Source organism: Protopterus annectens, chromosome 3.part0 (assembly GCF_019279795.1).
Source record: "Protopterus annectens isolate FY-2018-M chromosome 3.part0, PAN1.0, whole genome shotgun sequence".
Classification (NCBI taxonomy): domain Eukaryota; kingdom Metazoa; phylum Chordata; order Ceratodontiformes; family Protopteridae; genus Protopterus; species Protopterus annectens.
The window spans coordinates 660,372,899-660,392,341 of record NC_056731.1 but is presented as its reverse complement, the minus strand read 5'-3'; positions in this window follow the sequence as shown (position 1 = coordinate 660,392,341).

The following is a 19,443-nucleotide window of genomic DNA, read 5'->3' as shown; positions in this document are numbered from 1 at the left end:
GCACTTTGCTGAAGCAAAGACTACATTCAGACCTGCTGAATCTAGTTCTGTTTGCATAACTTGAGCACTAAACCAGGCCATCTTTTGTTGGAGAGGGTTTCCCTGCATCATAGTGGCAGGAGTATGAAGTTAGAACTTATCTGATTGAAGGCTGCTGGAACAGGGCTCAGTTTTGAGCTTTTGTATTGGTTAATTTCTTTAAATCAGTTTGCTCATATTTGCTACATAAGCACCACATTTGCACATTGCTCACTGCCAAGCAGTGGTAGGCACCATCGGCAGTTATAGGCGAAAACACTTTTGCCTGCAAATTTTCCCTTAGTATGTCCTCCATCGGTGAGTTCTCGTGATTGTCCCACACTGACAGGTGATACATTCAGCAAAGCTCCTGAAGTGCCAACACAGATCCTACCCACTAGCACTTTGTATTTCTGTCCACTTCTCCTATCCTGTACTTTACCTGGTCATTTCTGTCCTCTTCCCTATTTTCTGACCATATCAACTTACCTAACATTATGGACAGACAATTTCCCCTCAGTTTCTCCAGACAGCCTGTTTGACATGGGCATCCTGAGGCAATGTAGCAACTGCCTCATATAGACTGACAACCCACTTCTAGTCCACATAAATTCATTATGTGAGAGATGCAGCTATATCAAGAACCTAGAATCCAGGATCTCTCGCTCACTAGTCAGTTCATCTCATACTAAGCAGGTTGTCAGCGTGCACACCTCACCTCCTGCAACTACCAAACCAACAACACATAAACCTACATGTGCGGAGGTCCTTACCAGAATCTTACCTAGCCATCAGAGACCTACCAAGCAGAAACACAAGCATGCTTCACATAATACATCCTCTGCAGAACATAGTACATATAATATATCACACACCAGTGTCTCACCAGTCATGCCCATAAAGCATATCACAAAAACAAACATTCTAGTTATAGGTGACTAAATTGTGAGACACACGGATGTCCCTCTCATCAGGTTGGATAAGGAAAAAGTCATGGTTAGCTGTTTATCATGTGCCAGGATCCACCACATCATGCACACACTCATTTCTCTCAACAACAGGCACTGTTATGACTCCATCACAGCCTATGTTGGTGTGAACGACTTGAGATGTACTTCACTGGACTATATGAAGACAGATATGACTGAGCTCTCTGATTATGTGTCTCAGGCAGGTACGTCCCTAGCCTTAAGCAGCATTTTTACCTTTGCCTAGGATGATACCTCAATACAAACAAAAAAATGACTGACTTCAACAATTGGCTTAGTTTCTGGTGTGATTCAAAGGGGATCCAGTATCTGTTAGCCTGGGATGACATGGTCAACAGACCTCGATGCTTTGCCTCAGATGGTCTTCATCTGTCACACACCCTTGGGATTTCAGTTTCTGGCTAAGGCTCTTGCCATCCTCATAGTGCCTTTTTTTGGCAATGTTACAAGAACAAAATTCCTGATGTAAAAATACCCTCTAAAAACAACCTCAAGGTTATACTGCTAAATACTAGCAGTCTAAAGCAGAAACTGCACTCACTGGAAGCATTCCTCACCTTGGAAGATGCGGACATTTGTGCAGTCAAGTCACTGAGACCTGGTTTAAGGCTGTGGAGAGCACCCCAGCTATACCAGGCTACATTTCCTTCCACACATTCAGATTGAGAACTAAAGGAGGTGGTATATCAATATTCATTAAAAATAAATGCACCTCTAGATTGGTTAAACAGTATGATCCCCTTGAATTACTTCAGGTGCAACTGAATATAGATAACACCCCTCTTCAGGTCTTTGCCAGCTATAGGACTCCATCCATGAATCAGGACATCCACTCAGCCTACCTCTACTTCAGTCAGTTATGATACAACCAAACACTCTGGCTTTGGGTAACTTTAATTACCCATACATTGACTGGGTAAATTATACATGTTCTAGCTCACTTGCCCAAAGGTTCCCGGACTTCTTTAACTCCAATTCCCTGAACCAGCAGGTTGACACACCCACAAGGGACTCAAACTTCCTGTAACTGGTGCTCACTAACATGGATGACTGCTGCACCACCCCCAGTGTGTGGCCATCCCTGGTGAGATCTGACCACAAATCAGTCTCGCTAGAAGTAACTATAATGCAAGGCCACCACTTAGCATCAACTAGAACAAAATAATTCTCCAAGGCTAATTACAACCTCTTATGTGACAGCATAAATAGCTAGATAACCCCTGCCCCCCACTGACTGAACAGACACCTATGCTGAGTTATACAACAATGCTTTATACAAGCAATTATAAAATTGTATTGGACTCTGCTGTACCTGATACAACCAAGGCAAGATCTTCAAGGAAAAACAAACGTGCCGAGTAGACAACTGCCATTAATAGGCTATAAAATAGGAGAACAAAATTGCTGTCTAAGAGTAGGAAGAAACAGTCTCAAAACTGGCAACACTCCCTCCTCAACTTAGACAAGCAAATTCCACACCTAGTGAAGTACTCCAAAGCTAACTATAAATCCAAATTAGCTTCCCTAACTAAGGATAACCACAAGGCATTCTTTAGTTACATCCATAACTTCAAAGGTAAGGCACAGATTTGCACTGAACTCATAGTTAATGGTACTATATACACTGAGCCTGTGGATATAGCAAACATGCTGGCTGACAGATTCAATGAAAACCTCACTCCCCTGTCCCTATCACATATACCTCAAAGCATCCTTAACACCTGTCCCCCACCAAGTGTCTCTGAGGAGCAGGTCTTAAATGCCCTCTGCAAGGCCAAAGACACAGCCTCTATGGGAATAAGCAACATCCTGGGCTATGTTCTACATGGGTCTAAACAGGAATTACCATCACCATTGGGGCCCGCTTTTCAATCATAGCCTAAGCCTGGCTTTGTTCCTGTGGAATGAAAAAACAGCTACCTTCATCCCTTTGCACAAAGGGGGTGCATCCATGGACCCTGGGAACTATATACTCATTAGCCTGACCAACCACATCTGCAAGGCCATGGAATGAATCATCACGGACCTTATTAACAAAGATATAGGAAATCTTCAAATGTTTGACTCCACCCAGTTTGGCTTTGTCAAGGGGAGTTCGTGCCTGTTAAAGTTTGTGGATTTCTTCAAGACCATCACCAAAGGCCTAGACAAGGGCAAATCTGTGCACATAAGCATATGGTCTACCAAGACTTAGCCAAGGCCTTTCAAACAATCCCTCACTCAGACATCATTGATAAAGTCTGCCAGCTGGGTATCAGCCTATATATTGTCAGGTGGGTTGCAAACTGGCTCACTAATAGAAGACCTGCAACCAGTGGTGCTCCACAGGGATCGGTTCTGGAACCACTACTGTACGAATTCCTCTTCTCTGAAGTACAGGGTAAAACTAAAAGACTGTGGCTGACAAAGTTTGCTGATGACTGCAAATTGGGAGTGATCTTAGAAACCCCTAACCATGTCAACATCCTGCAAGAAGGTCTTACGCAGACTAAAGACTGGTGCTAAAGTCATGGTTGTAAACTTAATGCAAAAAATTAATTATCATCCCCTTCACCAAGGGTGATGTTCCTGAAAACTACCACATCAATAACAATATCCTAAGCACACATTCAGTGGTGAGAAATCTGGGCACACAGGTTGACAGCAACCTTAACTTTGATTCCCATGTCTGCACAGTGGTAAGATGGGCCTTTTATATTGCTCATCTTATAAGTAAGGGCATTGCCTCCAGAAAAAAAAGGTTATAACCATCATGTACTCTTCTCTCATCAGCCCAATAATAGAGTACAATGCTCCCATTGGTATGTTCCTTTTCAAACACCTGTATCAATTGGAGAGACCACAAATGTTCCTTACAAAGGAAAATTTGGAGTCTTCAAGATCTGACTTATGCAGACTGACTGAAATCATTGTCACTTTACTCTGTCATACAGACTCCTCAGAGGCAACCTGTACCTTGCATATTGAGTAATCTCTGATCCACCTTTAATGAAAATCCTGCACATTCGCAAGTCAAATGGCACATGGGTCACTCAATCAAAGGACCTTAACCTGGTATGTGACATCAACAGAACTTGTTGGAGAGACAAATTTGTCTCACAGAAGTTGCCCCAGCTTTGGAACAAGCCTCCTATTCATGTTAAAGAAAGCTCCTCATTGGCCCTCTTTACGCAGAATTTGGACGACTGGATGGGTAACCAGAAATTCACAATGGGGGCTTCACCTGTGCCCCTCTTGGACAGCAGCTCTAGGTGCTGATTTTAGTGTCTGCTTGAAACAGACACCCTTGGGAACAAGGGCTGAACTTGGCTAGGCTTGTAAGGGCCCTGGAGCCATTAGCATAGTAACCTCCTATGATCCTATGAACAAGAAAAGCTCTTTATCAACTCAAAAACTGTGCTATCAGAGCAGACTGCCTAGTGCATTCAAATATCTGGACACATATAAACAATAAAGAAGAACTAAAACACAGTTTTCAGGTCTGAAGGTACTGTAGCTGTTACTTTCCTTTAAGCCAATCTCCCAGCACCTCAACAATCTTCACTGCCTGCAACCCTTTCAGCCAAAGCAAGGCTTAAACTGATTATATATCTGAAAGCCTTAACAGCTGTTCCCATTCACAATACATGGAGCATCACTGCAGTTCAAATAGCTTTGATAATATGTAGAACAAATACAGTGATTCCCTCACATCAGAATATACCTACACCTTGCAATCTGTTTCACCTGTGAAGTTATTTTCATTACATCCAGTCATCCAAGCAATGAAGTACTAATATGCAGTCACTGACTCCGCAGCCTCACCTTTTTTACTGCTACAATGTACTTTATCCATACTGTTTGTACATTACTCTCATCTCTACACCACTGGCCTATCTGTCAGTTCTAAAATTCCAAACCTCACTAAATGAAACCTACTAAGTCATCACACTCTCCAGCAGACTAGAGCATTATTGCCTCTGCCTTGTTAATGCTAAATGTTACCACTTGCACAGCCATTCTCCTCCTGGTAACATACACTGTCCAGAAAATAATTTTTTAAAAACTGTTCACCTCTGGTCTGCCACTTCACAATATCCTTCCCGCAATGCAATCTGCATTACAAATGTAAGGGCAAATACTCAAGCTCACAAATAATAATACACATGCTACATATGTTAAACACATACACACACACACACACACACATATATATATATATATATATATATATATATATATATATATATACACACACACAAACACACACCCATACACACACACAAACTAATACACACATATGCAAATATATATATATATATAGAGAGAGAGAGAGAGAGATACATAGTATGTTGGTTAAGTGAATGAGAAGTGGTTTCTTTCAAAAAGAAAGCAAAAAAAATCTCAGAAAATATACCATTTAAATGCAGTGAGGGTAATGGGTAAAAAGGCAATATGATTGAATTATTATTATGATTTTTTTAAGGAGAAATATATATGCAGCAGGGGTTGTGAGGTATTTGTGGAGTCAGAAATGATGAAGAACTCCAAGGCAAGAAACTTGTGAACAAACAGGTTAACTAGATTATAGTTAAGTATGTGTGCATATTCATTATGTAAACTATGGGCAGGATTCACGAAGCCTCATTGTAAGAGATACAAGGCTTACACGGAGGCTGCAGTTAAACGGTGTGACGTCAGCATGTCATGCATATGCATGAGGGCATGCTGAATCACACAGAAGGCTAACACGGTCCGTGGAAGACAGTAGGGGGCGTGTCCGTAGGCAGAGCCCTGCAAGCGGACACGCCCCCAGAAGAGTAAAAGTGCCCAAAGTAAACACCCATGACAGAGTCCATGGAAATGTGAAAAAACACAACACAACACATGCCCCCACAGACTATGAACATAAAATATATAAATGAACATGTTATATATTTTTTTTTAAATTGTAAAGATGTTTGCCTGTGAGTGCGCTCGTTTGCACGGGCATACCCGTAGCTTAGCCACAGTTAGAAGTAAGTGGAAAAGCATATAAGAACTAACTATGCAAAGTAAGCCAAAAAGCAGTAGCGTAGCGGTAGAGACGTCGGTTGAAGAGCAGGCAGTCATGGTTCGAGTCCCCACAATATCAATTTTTATTTTTAGTAAAATAAGCACGAAACAAGTCCCTGACATATATGTACACATATAAAATTATATTTTATGTAAAATGTAATGAAATAGGCCATTTACTCTGAAGAAATATGAGATAACAAAATAAGAAAAAATGCCAGATGTACCTATAGCTGAGCTACAGTTTAACAAGGTGAGTGCATCTGTCCGTAGGTAAGCAGTGGTTTAACAGGTGCAAAATGAGTGCCCATAGGTGAGCAGTGGTTTAACACGCTGAAACTGTGTGCCCCTAGCTGAGCTGAGCGTAAGTTGCATGCTGACAGCCAAATGAGGTGTAAACAAGCGTAACCCGTTTGCGAGGAGCTGCGCACCGCACCAACAAGCTAACCGACGGGCAATGTTGAGCAAGCTGTAACAAAACTGCCTTTACACAGACACACCCCCTAGCCTGTTTAGACAGTCATAAAATATAAAAAGCAGTGGCCAAGTTCGAACCCAGGATACCATGCACCATAGTCAAGGTACTGAACCACTAAGCCATGACAACTGTACTTAGAAATGCAGTAATAGCAAATATATAGGAATGAATAGAAAGTGGAGCATGACAAAGCAAATTTTGTGAAGTTGATACAATTCCAAAATGGCCAAGCACAGATAAGTGCGGGAAAAACGGCATATATAAGCCCCATAGGTGGGAATACACAGCATAAACGATTGTAGAACTAACTTGCAGCCAGAATGTCAGGAGTAGGTGAGGGTAGTTGCTTTCGAGCACAGAGGTGGGGCATTGAGGAGTCCAGATATATGGTCTGGCTCCTAGTCCACAATCATGAGGCCCAACTCATGCAGGGCCAGGTCCTGTGGGGAGCATATAGGGCTGAGGCGTGGGACCGGTTGGCTCATGATCTCACCAGTGCCACAGGGATTCCAAGGACTGGTGAGCAGGTCCGTCACTACCATGCGGACCTGAAGAGACATAAGCAGGACCAATTGAACCTTTGGATCCAGGAGGCCCGGCAAATACCCAACGCCCCACTACTGAGTAAGTTACATTTAATTATGTATGTAAGAAATAAAACTAGCTGATATTATGGAGATGTGTATTCCAATATTACTTCATTTATATTATAGCTGCAGGTGTCCGTTCTGCGAACCACAGAGCCTATGGCGATAGGCTGGTGCGGTTGCGCCACCAGGCAGGTCAGTAATCCTCTCCCAGTAACTGTAAAGAAATATAAAAGTATGACAGTTAGCAAAAGAGTGCAGTGTAGTCACTAAGTAATAAAATGTGCAAGTAACAGTGTAAGAGTGTTTGCAAGTATTGCTTGATTACAAAAGTGTGTTGCAGTCTGTAATCCAAACAGAAAAATGAAAATGTCTGAAATAAAGTCTGAAATAAAGATACCCCACCTGTAATATAATAGTACACAACCTGCAGCAGGCTGAAAAGTACAGCTGCAGAAGATGAGCAAATCACATGTGTGAAATATATCCCTGTTGAAATACTGAAACATGACAGAAGTGAGACTGCTGGAAAGGATTGTAATAACTACAGGTAAAACATGTCAATAAAGCCTAGAAGTAAGTACCATCCTGAATAGTAAAATGAAAACAAGTTAGAGAGTGTGAGAAAGAGTTATGAATCCACCAATAAAGTAGTAATAACCCCTGAATAAAGTATACTGCAGTCAGTACAGAATGAAATGAATGTGACAAGCAGAACCAAACAGCGAAATGTGTTCAAAGTGTTGCTGCAGCTGGAATGTGTATCCCAAAATCTGGATATGTTGCTCTCAGTCTGCAATATGCAGATAGTATGATTGTCTGAAATACCAAACATCCACAGTTGTCTATAGCTATATGAAGCAAATGTAGCAGGATGATGTAGCTGAACAAAGCCAGATATGAACGTGTATGAATAACAATAAAATGTATATTGATGTAGCAGCAACAGTCCTATCACCAAATTGAAGTAGTTATCATATAGGAAACTGTAGTTAGAACAGTAGTGTGTATATATCTGTAGCTATTAGAAATGTACAGCATATGTATTGGTATTCAAAGGTGTTAATAATATTTTCTTAGCCTGTGCGCTCTAATGGGACTTTAAATACACAAAATGATGCTCATTCTTCAAATGCGAACATTTCTGCAAATTTTGGATATCAGGAAGGTGCACTTATGGGCGTGCCAACATTATCCGAATGGATTAATAACACAGGTGATTTTTTTGCTTTTTTGAAACCTTCTGTTGATGACCCGCCGGTGCCGATTGTTTGCAGTACTACTGTTCGCAATGATGACATCAATGTAAAACTAAAGTTGTTAGACAGTAAAACTCTGAAGCTTCGGAAGCTTCAGCTGGAAGTTGCCTACTTTAGGCAGTGCCTTAGTGAAAACTTGGTTCCAAAAGGTTTAAGGAACAACTTTTCACCATCTTCTTTGATACCAGGTGCAGCGTTTCTAACTGATTTGTATGAGCTATTTCAGATGCAAGGCGCACAATTGATCGACTTAATCATTAAACATTATTCTTTACACATTGATGAACTTATTCAGGAAATCAGCCTTCTTGACAATGAAATAAAGGCTGATTCCAATTTCAATAGAATCAAATTTGATTTTACTCGTATTTTTACGAGTATTGATTCCTTTATGACTAAATTAAAGGCCAATAAATCAAAGAAACTTTTTCGGAATAGGGCTTCTTACCAAAATAATAAAGCCTACCCGAAATTGATTTCCATAGAGAAGACAAGGGAGAGCCAAAACCCTACGGAAGTCATTTATGACAATAATGATGATGAAGTTGAACAGACTGTGGTGGACTCAGATTGTATAAATGGAGACAATATTAATGTCCCTAGAAGGAGCAATAGGAATCGCAACAAACAGCAGGAAGTTACAAACATGGTTGCTAGTGGCAGTAGTGCCAATAATGCTCCTTCAAAACCATCTCAGAATAATAATAATTTTTTAGGGAATCGTGGGAATCAGAAGAAAGCCCCCAAGGGCAGGAATTGGAACAGATGGCAAGCCCATTGAATGTCATGAATAATACTGAGTTTCCAATAATTTTGCACAATATTAAAGGAGACTTTACTATTTACAACTACTCCTCTTTGGAACTTGAACCGGAATTGATTGAATTACTGGCATTGGGGAACACCTTTGTTCCTACTAGGCATTGTGATGTTGCCAAGGTGTTAATTGACCTTAAGTGCTATGTTAGAAAGCTTAATCTAAAGTTATTATTCCATGACACTAATTACCATCCCAACGAGAGTTTAAAACTATCGAGTATTTTCAACCCACCTATACATGTGGGGTTAAGAATCTTTGAAAATGCATGTGAATTGGATATCAGGCACATAAATAGGTCAAAAACTACCATTTGTAACACTTTTAATATTACCAAAGAGCAAATGGAAGCACTTAACCACTTACGTGAATCTTCTGTCAGGGTAATAAAACCAGACAAAGGTGGTGGTTTGGCCATTTTCGAAAAAGATGATTATATAATGAGAATGTCACTGGTACTTGATTCCCCTGCTTATGAAGTCTCCTCACTAAATGCCATGAATGTCTGTTTTAACCAAACAAGGGGCTATTTCAGGGATTTGTTCATCAATGGTAGGATTGATATGGATATGTACAAATATATTGACATCCCCCAACCAAGGGTGCCGATTATGTTCGGGATACCCAAGGTCCATAAAAATTGTAAGGATCCACCATTAAGGGCCTTGGTTGATGGGAGATGTTCCATAACTTATCCATGTTCAAAATATATAGATTTCTTGCTGTCTAAATACACAAAATCCATCCCCAGCATCTGTAAAGATTCTTGGACCTTTTTATCAAACATCAATGATATTTGTTTTGACAGTGCCTATTATTTTCTTACCATTGATGTAGCTGATTTATATACCTCCATACCTCATCAGGAGGCAATAGAATGGATTGCGTTGTTATTACATGACCTAAAAGCCCCTAAAAGTGAAATAGACAACATCACAGAGCTCCTGGATATAGTGCTTGCATCCAATTTTTTTCTTATTTGATAATAAATATTTTGTTCAAAAACAAGGGGTTGCCATGGGTTCCCCTTGTGGTGCCAGTGTGGCCAACATGGTTATGGCCTACTGGGAGAAACACCATATTTTTGACAATCCTCACTGGAAGCAATACATTGGTTATTATACCAGGTTCTTGGATGATGTGTTCATTCTATTCAAAGGTGACCAACAGGTGGTCCAAGATTTTATTGATTACATCAATTGTACAACAAATTTTCTTAGATTCACATATCACGGTTCTAGTGAAGAGATTGATTATTTGGATGTTAAACTTACAAAAGATAGATCAAACTCCAAATTTCAGTCAAAAATCTTTGGGAAAGAAACATTTGTTAATTCCTACCTTCACTACACGAGCTCTCATCCCTTTAAACAGAAGAGGGCAATTGTTAAGGGGCAATTAGTTAGAGCCGTGAAAATGTGTAGTGAATTGGATGACTTTCTTGCTGAGTGTTCCCTCTTAAAAAATATGTTTACTAACAGAGGTTACCCCGAGACACTTGTTGATGAACTTATAGTGGAAGTAACAAGGAAAAGGAGTATTGGTTTTTATAAACCTCTTTTATACCACGTCAATCTGGCCTTACCTGATACATTAACTGACTTGGCAGATATGAGCAGCGTGGTGAATACAGAGATGAATAATAATTCTAAGCCATTACCCCTTAGTTTTATTACAACATACAATAGCAATTCTAAACAAATCACTGAAATAATACAAAAAAATTGGTATTTTATTTCCAATAATGCTTTCTTGTATGATAAATTAGGTGAAAAACCCTGAATGGTTTTCAAGAGGGGTACAAGCATTAAAGAATTGCTTCAGTGTGATACTGTGTCTAATCAATTTTCTAGATCAAAAGGCTCTTTTCCTTGTGGGTTATGTAATTGGTGCAATACTATCCGCACTGGTAATTCCTTCAATGTAAGGGGTTTCAAATATCAAATTAAAACTAAGATTAACTGTGAAACCAAGTCAGTTATTTACATAGCATTCTGCATTTGTTGTCCTAGTTTTTATGTCGGTAAGACCGACAGAAAATTTAGAGACCGAGTGTATCAACATTGTTATGCAATAAAAAATTGTAAAAATGAAAATGCTCTGGCTAAACACATAAATAAAAATCCAGGGCATAGTTTTCAATTTATGGGTATCGATAGTTTAACGCCATCTATTCGAGGGGGACCTACATCCCTATTATTGGAGACCCGGGAATTGGAGTGGCAACTAAGATTGGATGCCTTCAATTTTCCGGGCTTAAATGAGTCCTGTAATATTGCCCCTGTGTTAAAATACAAGGCTTACCTTAGGGGTTAATTACAGTACTTCTCTGGTTTTTGACCTTCTAGTTTTTTGACCTTTTTAAATTTACTGATTGAATTACATGTATTGATTTATACAACTTTTGATAGTATTTATAGGCAACGCTAATTTAATACATTTTTGGGTTGTTGCGTTGTCATTAGGAATATTGCACTACTGGTATCAAACATAGTTAGTTTTTTAAAATTATAAACATTTTGTACAGATGGTTTTAGGTATAGGTATACATAGTAACTGTTACACATTTTCTTTGAATGTTTGGTTACATTGTTTCCTTGTGTGTATATTACCTATGCACTGTTGCATGAGATTGATTCTACATGCATACATATGTTTTTATTGTAAGTTTTAACAATTTTATAATTATACAATGTACACAGCAATGATGAGTGTTATATGTTAAGAATAACCTTTGATATTGTTGTTATTTTATAAACATAAAGGTATATATTTTTAAATAAACATCGCTTTTTTCAGGAAGTGATGCAATGGGTGATGCATTTTAAGTATTTAAATGCTCAGTAAGTTTTGGCGCCTTACTGAGCATTTTGTTTACTCTGATGAAGCTTCCGTTTGTTGGAGAAGCGAAAACGCTATCTTATTTTTGTCAATAAATTGCGTTCAGGACTACTTTGGGAGTGCGAGACTGTTGGCTATCCGAATTTTGTGTTTTAAGAAGTTTGTGCTTTTTTGTGGATTCATATAGGAAACTGTAGTTAGAACAGTAGTGTGTATATCTCTGCAGCTATTAGAAATGTACAGCATATGTATTGGTATTCGAAGGTGTTAATAATATTTTCTTCACCCCACCCTATAACCACATATAATCCATTCCACGTGAAATTGGTATGTGCAATCACAATTAACACCCCTGGACATTTGTCCTGTTGGGTTATAAATATTTCCATGTACGTTGATGCATCTGCCCTGTTCATACATCCAAACCTGATGGCCTGTTGCCATCAATCAACCCTACATGTTGTTGGACTGTGTATTGCTGTTCAAATTATGCATGTGTTATGCTCGCTGTTCAATGGTGTGAATATCTGGGTGTTTGGTTAATGGGAATACTAATGCATGCTGTTACAACTAATTGCGAATGGTATTGTATGTTACTAACCCAAACTGTCATGACATAATGCAAAACATAGGATGACAGGGAAGGCGGGTTCCAGCGGACCCACCTCTCCCACCTCAGCTGGCGAGTGCACCTGGCACTAGTGCCCAGTCTGGACCCTCCTCCGGTGGCCCTGTGCCACCTGCAGGTGGAAGCGCTGCAGGGGATGGGGCCCATCCCCCCTCTGCAAGTGTGGCTGGAGGAGAACCACCACTCACCCTCCGTAGCGTCCGGACTGTGGTGCGTAGGGAGATCCGGGACTCTGTTCTTGGGCCCCTACACCAGCTTGAGGCACAGGTGGCACAACTTACGAGCATGCCTGTTGCCCAGCCTACACAGCCCCCAGCACAGCCCTGTCCTGGGCAGTGAAGGAACAGTAGCAACTGCCCATGGGTGGGGATATCAGTTCCACTGTTGCCATCTGTGGGCTCATGGGCTCTGGATATCCAAACATCCGTCCCCGTCAATTGTGTAACCCCCCCCCCACACGTGCCATACACCGCCCCTGTATGCGTCTTGTTTGTCTTGTCTGTTGACCTACCCAACCTACCTCCCCAGCTATACCGACTTCCTTTACCTGACATACCACTCTCACCTGAAAAAAAAAAAAGGGCACTCTGTACCCACAAAAAAATTACGCCCCATACATAGCTGCCCCTTTCGCACACATGTCTGCTGGACATGGAAACTATCAATTACAATTGGCTGTACAACAAGTATTATTGTTGTCCTGACACCTCTCTCAGGGGAGGAAGGTTTCAAATGTCACACCAAATTACAAACATATGCACAGCTGTTGCTGATGAAGAAATGGGCAGCTATGGGCCTTACCTACATCCCTCCTGCAAAACCCAAGCTTGGTTCCCTACTGTCTTACCCTCTTTGTGACCCCTTTTTCACCACTTTCCTATCTCCCCATTTTCATTTCTTTCAAAGAAAACAGCGCGGGTGTGCGCCAGAGTAAGCACTGTTAAGTGGTTGTAAGCGGGTGTGCGCGGAGCTGAACGCAAGTGCGCATGCGGGAGCTCCGCGCAACCCAGCGTTAACCCAGTTACAACTGCCTTAGTCACTCTGATTGACAGGTCCTGTAGTCAGTTCAAATGCAAAATAAAATCCCACTGTCAGTCCCGAACCCAGGACCTTGGAAACAGTAGTCTGCATGACCTACCACTAAGCCATGACTGTTATACAAGAACATTGTGCTAAAATAAATATATCATGTAATAGTAGGAATGAATGTAAATGGAATATAGGATGTGTAGTACACAAAGCATGTCATGTATACTTACTGTCAAATCTAGTGGATTTCTATAATAGTAGTGTGTGAACAGAAACAGCCATGCTAGTTGGTAGCTAGTAGGTAATAATGTCAGTTAATGTACATATATAAATGTATGTATATTTATATATATATATATATATATATATATATATATATATATATATATAGTTGTAGGTGTCAGTGTGCATACACACTTACTACAGGAAACAGGAGAGATGAATGGAGAAATGTGAATCTACAACACAGCCTGAATCATGAGAGAGATACTAGCCTTTACACTCACAGAACAGTGTCCACAGCATACCAGCATGGTCCCCACCCTTACAATCTGAAAGGGCAACGCCTATCTCACATACCCTTTTATAGCACTGTCCTGAAATCACAGTGAGAACTGCAATCAATACACAACTGGCTGCATGCAATTAGCAAATGCTGGCTTACAATTGGTGCAGAGGACATCACATGGACTTATGCAAATACCTACAAAAGCATCCTGTACTCACACTCCACACATGCAATACTTTCATTGCACTGTCTGGAAGCAGACAGAGAGAGAGAGAGGGAGAGAAAGAAAAAAAAAAAAAGAAAATAAGAACACAAACAACAGCACCCATTACACAAACTAAGTTGAAGCTGTCAGCAGTGTCAGTATCAAGCTGGGCTAGCAGCAGCAGGAAGCTATAGTAACGGTAACGCAACCAGCTGCGACAAACACAGGTAATGTAAAGTAACAAGTTAATAGTCTACATACTGTGAACCCTCCATATGTGTCATAGGTCTGTATCTATAGGTATGTCCATGTGATATGTTGTGTGCACGTAGTTCCACCCAAAGGGGATGACTATACATTACATGTCATTCAGTGTTAGGCCATGATCCTGGCACCAGTTGTCCATTTCAGTGAGGCCTGTCTGTAGGAAGTGTGCATCAGCTGGTGTAACGACTATGGCGCTTAGTTTGCAGTCATCTGGGAACTTTGTCATCCACAACCCGCACATGTTTGCTGTCACATCTGAGAAGTAAATGCCAAACAAGAGGGGTCCTAGGACAGAGCCCTGTGGGATACCACATGTGACTGGCATTGAGTCTGACATGGCTCCTGCAATATCGATATTATGGATTCTGTATGTCAACCAGTGTGCAACCCATCATGTGACATATGTAGTAACATGTAAGCTAATGAGCTTGTCTATGATGCCTGAGTGGAGTACTGTGTTGAAGGCCTTAGGCAAGTCCAGGTAGGCTGTATGGACTGCGTTGCCCTCATCAATGACTGTAGTGACTGTTTTGAAAGGTCAACCAGGTTCAAAAGGCAGGATCAGCCCATCACCAAGGCAAACTGGCTGGGATCAAGTGTCTGCAGGTACCCAATATCGCTGTATATGCGTCCCATACTGAATCATTCCATAGCTTTGCAGACCAGGCTGGTTAAGCTTATGGGGTGGTAGTTCCCAGGGTCAGTAGAGGTGCCTCCTTAGTGGAGTGGGACCACTGTTGCTGTATGCCAGTGTTCAGGTACATATCCCGTAGTATGGCCAAGGTTAAATATCAGTCTTATATGCGGTTGTATGTCCTCTTGGAGTTTACATAGCACACATCCAGGGATACCATCAGGTCACATTGATGCTGTGTGTTCTGCTTTGCTGAGGGCAGCCCTCACCTGGACATCTGAGATTATAGGGAGGTTACATTCAGCTGTGATAAGTATTTCTAAGTGTGGGGGAGAAGGAGGGGGGATATGTGCACTGAACCTGTCTGCCAGAATGTTGCCAATATCTGTGTGTTCAGTGAATGTTAAGTAGGTGTGTAGTAACTCAGAGCATATCTGAGGCGTTTGGTCTATATGTCTAACATAACTGAAGAAGGCCTTGTGGTTATCTATAGTGTTCGTGGCCATTTCCCTCCCAGAGTAGGCCGTGGATGTTGTTATGAGAGACCGTAGCTTATTACCAGTGCTGACCACAGATGCCTTCCCTTTATGTGAATCTGCTCTGTCCTGCAGTAGCCTCCTTCTATCGTTATACAATCTGCCTTTGGCTGGGGTCCACCAGACAGGATGCCTAACCTTTGTGCATAGGGTCTGGGTTAGAAATGTGAGTGTATGTTCCATGCATTCTTTGGGATGTCTGTGGGAAGCATTCGCAAAGGGGTCAGCAGTGTGGGTTGTGGCTTCCACTGGCCCAGTGGGCTGCATGGATACCATGTCAGTCCTAACATGTGAATATCTGTCTAATCACATATATATCAAAGTAGTCTACTGTGCTGGTGGCGGTGGTGGTGGGATATGTATATCCAGGCCGAGTAATTTGTGTCCAGATCACACTAGTGGATGGCGTTCCACATACAGTACCTTGGTATGAACCCCCAGAGTGAGGTTGTGCATTGGACCTGTCACAGTGTGCTGACCGATGGGGCATGCAACTATGTTGTATGGAATGTGGCAGGTATTGTTGCACAGGTGTTAGCTGAGCACCGATATCTGGCCATGTACTTGTGTATCCACCAAGAGACACACACATGCTACATATGGGAGTAGTAGTATATCACTACAGTTGAGTATCATGTATAGTATGTGTGCCATATATTGCTGACATAGTCTGCTGATATCCTGTTTATGTTCTCTTCCAGGGACATGGCGAGTCAGCGAAATCCTGCCTACTCTGCTGCAGAAGATGAAGAGATACACCAGAGCCTGGTGCGGGATTATGACATACTGTTTTCCTGCACCAGCCAGAATCAGCAGGAGAGGGCTGCACTGTGGCAAGACCTTGTCCGTAGGATAAATGACATTGGCACGCACAATAGGACATATGAGCAGGTACGACATCACTGCAGTGATTTAATCAGAAATGTCCGTCAGCAGGCCGGATATCCACAGGCAACAGGTCGCCACAGGAGGTGGGGTGGCCACACATCCCCCCCTCACCAGACTGGAGGGGCTACTCCTAAGTGTTGTGGCTCCAGCCCCGGAACATCAACAACAACACACCTGCATCATGATGGAGGCTGGATCCACACAGCAACACGACATGGAGCGTGCAGGTAATATGCCATATGTACACTTGACTGTTCTGTACACTGTTAGTTTACGCATGTGTAAGGTGTGTCCGTGGTATGTAGCTGTCAACATAGTATGTAATTGTGCAGGTGTGATATTGCCAATATCAGCAGCTGACATGTGAAAGGCAGCTGGTGTACTACTGCACTGTATCATACGCAGTATCAATGGCACAGTTGTGCCTACTGACATTAATCTCCTCATTTCTGCAGGTCCCTCCAGTGTTACAGCAAGGCAGCCCATCCATGCTGGTGAGTGTGTTTTAGCAATACCTATAATAGTCCCGATAGTGCTAGTAATACTAGTGTAACTCAGTAGTGCTCTGTGTGTATACTGCAGGGTGTGCATGTGTGCATGTGTGCCTGTGTCCACGTGTGCATGTGTGCACGTGTGCCTGTGTCCACGTGTGCATGTGTGCATGTGTGCACGTGTGCATGTCTGCATGTGTGCATGTGTCCATGTGTACACGTGTCCACGTGTGCATGTGTGCCTGTGCCCACGTGTGCATGTGTGCCTGTGTCCACGTGTGCATGTGTGCATGTGTGCCTGTGTCCATGTGTGCATGTGTGCATGTGTCCACGTGTGCATGTGTGCATTAGTGCATCACTGGTAACATTGTGTAGACATTGTAAACTGTGTTTCCTGTCTTCCTTCCACAGGTTCTGGTGCTGCTCTGGTGTCCTGCAGCAGGGAACCTGAATCTGGTGCCACAGGTACTGATAATGATGATATCTGTGTAATGGCACAGGAAGGTGTGTCAGGGTCCGTCATTGGTCAGCCAATTGACAGTACACAGCTGTCAACCCCATCATTGCGCACAGTCATCCTGACAGTACATCCTATGTCACCATTGTCCCTAGGTGATGGACAGGATACAGTGGGCATTGACCAGGGTAATGTGGTATCTATGGCACATGCTTCCCCACACAGCAGCCATGGGCAGGGTCCTGCGATAGTACCACACAGACAGTTGGCCATGGGTTCTCGTGGGAGCATCAGTGGGCGTACTGCCTCTGGCAGACGTGCCCAAAGAGGTCTGTCAACCTCAGCTATGTTTCGGGCTGTCATGCAGGCACAGTCGCGTATGGAAAGGTACACCAGAGAGGGTCTGAGGGAGCTGAGAGCATGTCGCACAGCCATGACTGACAGTATGTGTGACATCGCGGATGCTATCCGTAATTTCACCGATGTCATAGACAGACGTTGTGGGGACATATTACAGCAGTTCCACAACCACATGTCCATGAGCCAGGGCAATGGTGGATGGTTGCGGCGTCGACGTGGCCGTATGCCAACAACAGCAGCAGCTGGCAGTCGGCGTGGACGACAACAGGCCCGCGGACGCCCCCATAGTGCCAGCAGCAGCCCCATCAATGCTGGGTCTGTGCTGTCATCGGAACGCCCCAGGAGACCACGTGCACGTGGCTCTGGACAGTCCCAACAGGGACATGTGTCCAGTCAACACACTCCCACTTCTGATGACAGTACCCAGTCTGGCTTAGTACCGGATACGGTCCGTAGCACCCCTGCCAGGCACAGGTACCGTGTCCATGCCCACAGACACTGATCTGTATGACCTGCCAGGTGCAGTCTGTGGCTGTCCACAAACTCCAGTATATGGCAGCCATGAGGTGGAACTGTGTGCATGCATACACACATGCGAAATGTTAACACCTAGGGCTACCACATACAAGCACACACTGCACCAACAGTGCCCCACCCTGTACTGCTGTCCCTCACCAACACACATACACACACATGTCAATTGGTTGTATCAGTGGCAGACTCAGGCATACCTAATTCACACCCTGTGCATATGATGAAACTGTGCCACCTCCTGCAATCTCCAACACCAGTGCAGGAACAGGTAAACATGTTGCTGATGCACAGGGTGACTACATAGAAGTGTATTACTAGTATCATGTTGGTAACAGTACAGTGTGCTGATATGACTGTGTGTATATCCCAGCATGCCTGATGCAGTAACTGTATGACTGTCCTGAATTGTTATCTACACCCATAGTAAGTACCATAGTTTAACAGCTGCACATTATTGCATACCGGTGGTAAGGATGTCAACAGATAGCCACATACATAGGTAGCACAGGGGAGAAGCTAATGCAAGTAGTGATACGCAATGATGGACATGTACAGTAATGGTGGCAAGTTGCCCACAACGACTATGCAATGTGGATGTTTGTGCATGTTGATATGTGTGCAGTACCAATGTAATACAAATCACAATTAACTATGACATAATATCAGTTCTACCATAGACATCTGAGCTGTGCATTCCTGGGTACATGTTGATAGTGCCTACATATTTGCACTGGTACCTACTGTAAGTGTTACCCCTTCTTTGTTGTACAATGGACTACTTCCAGCCCTGTATACTGTAGCTTTGTTTGCATGCATGTTTGCTTGGGGTTCCCTGGAACACTGCTTCCACCTGCAATGCAGAGTTACAGAGCTTCTGTGGACT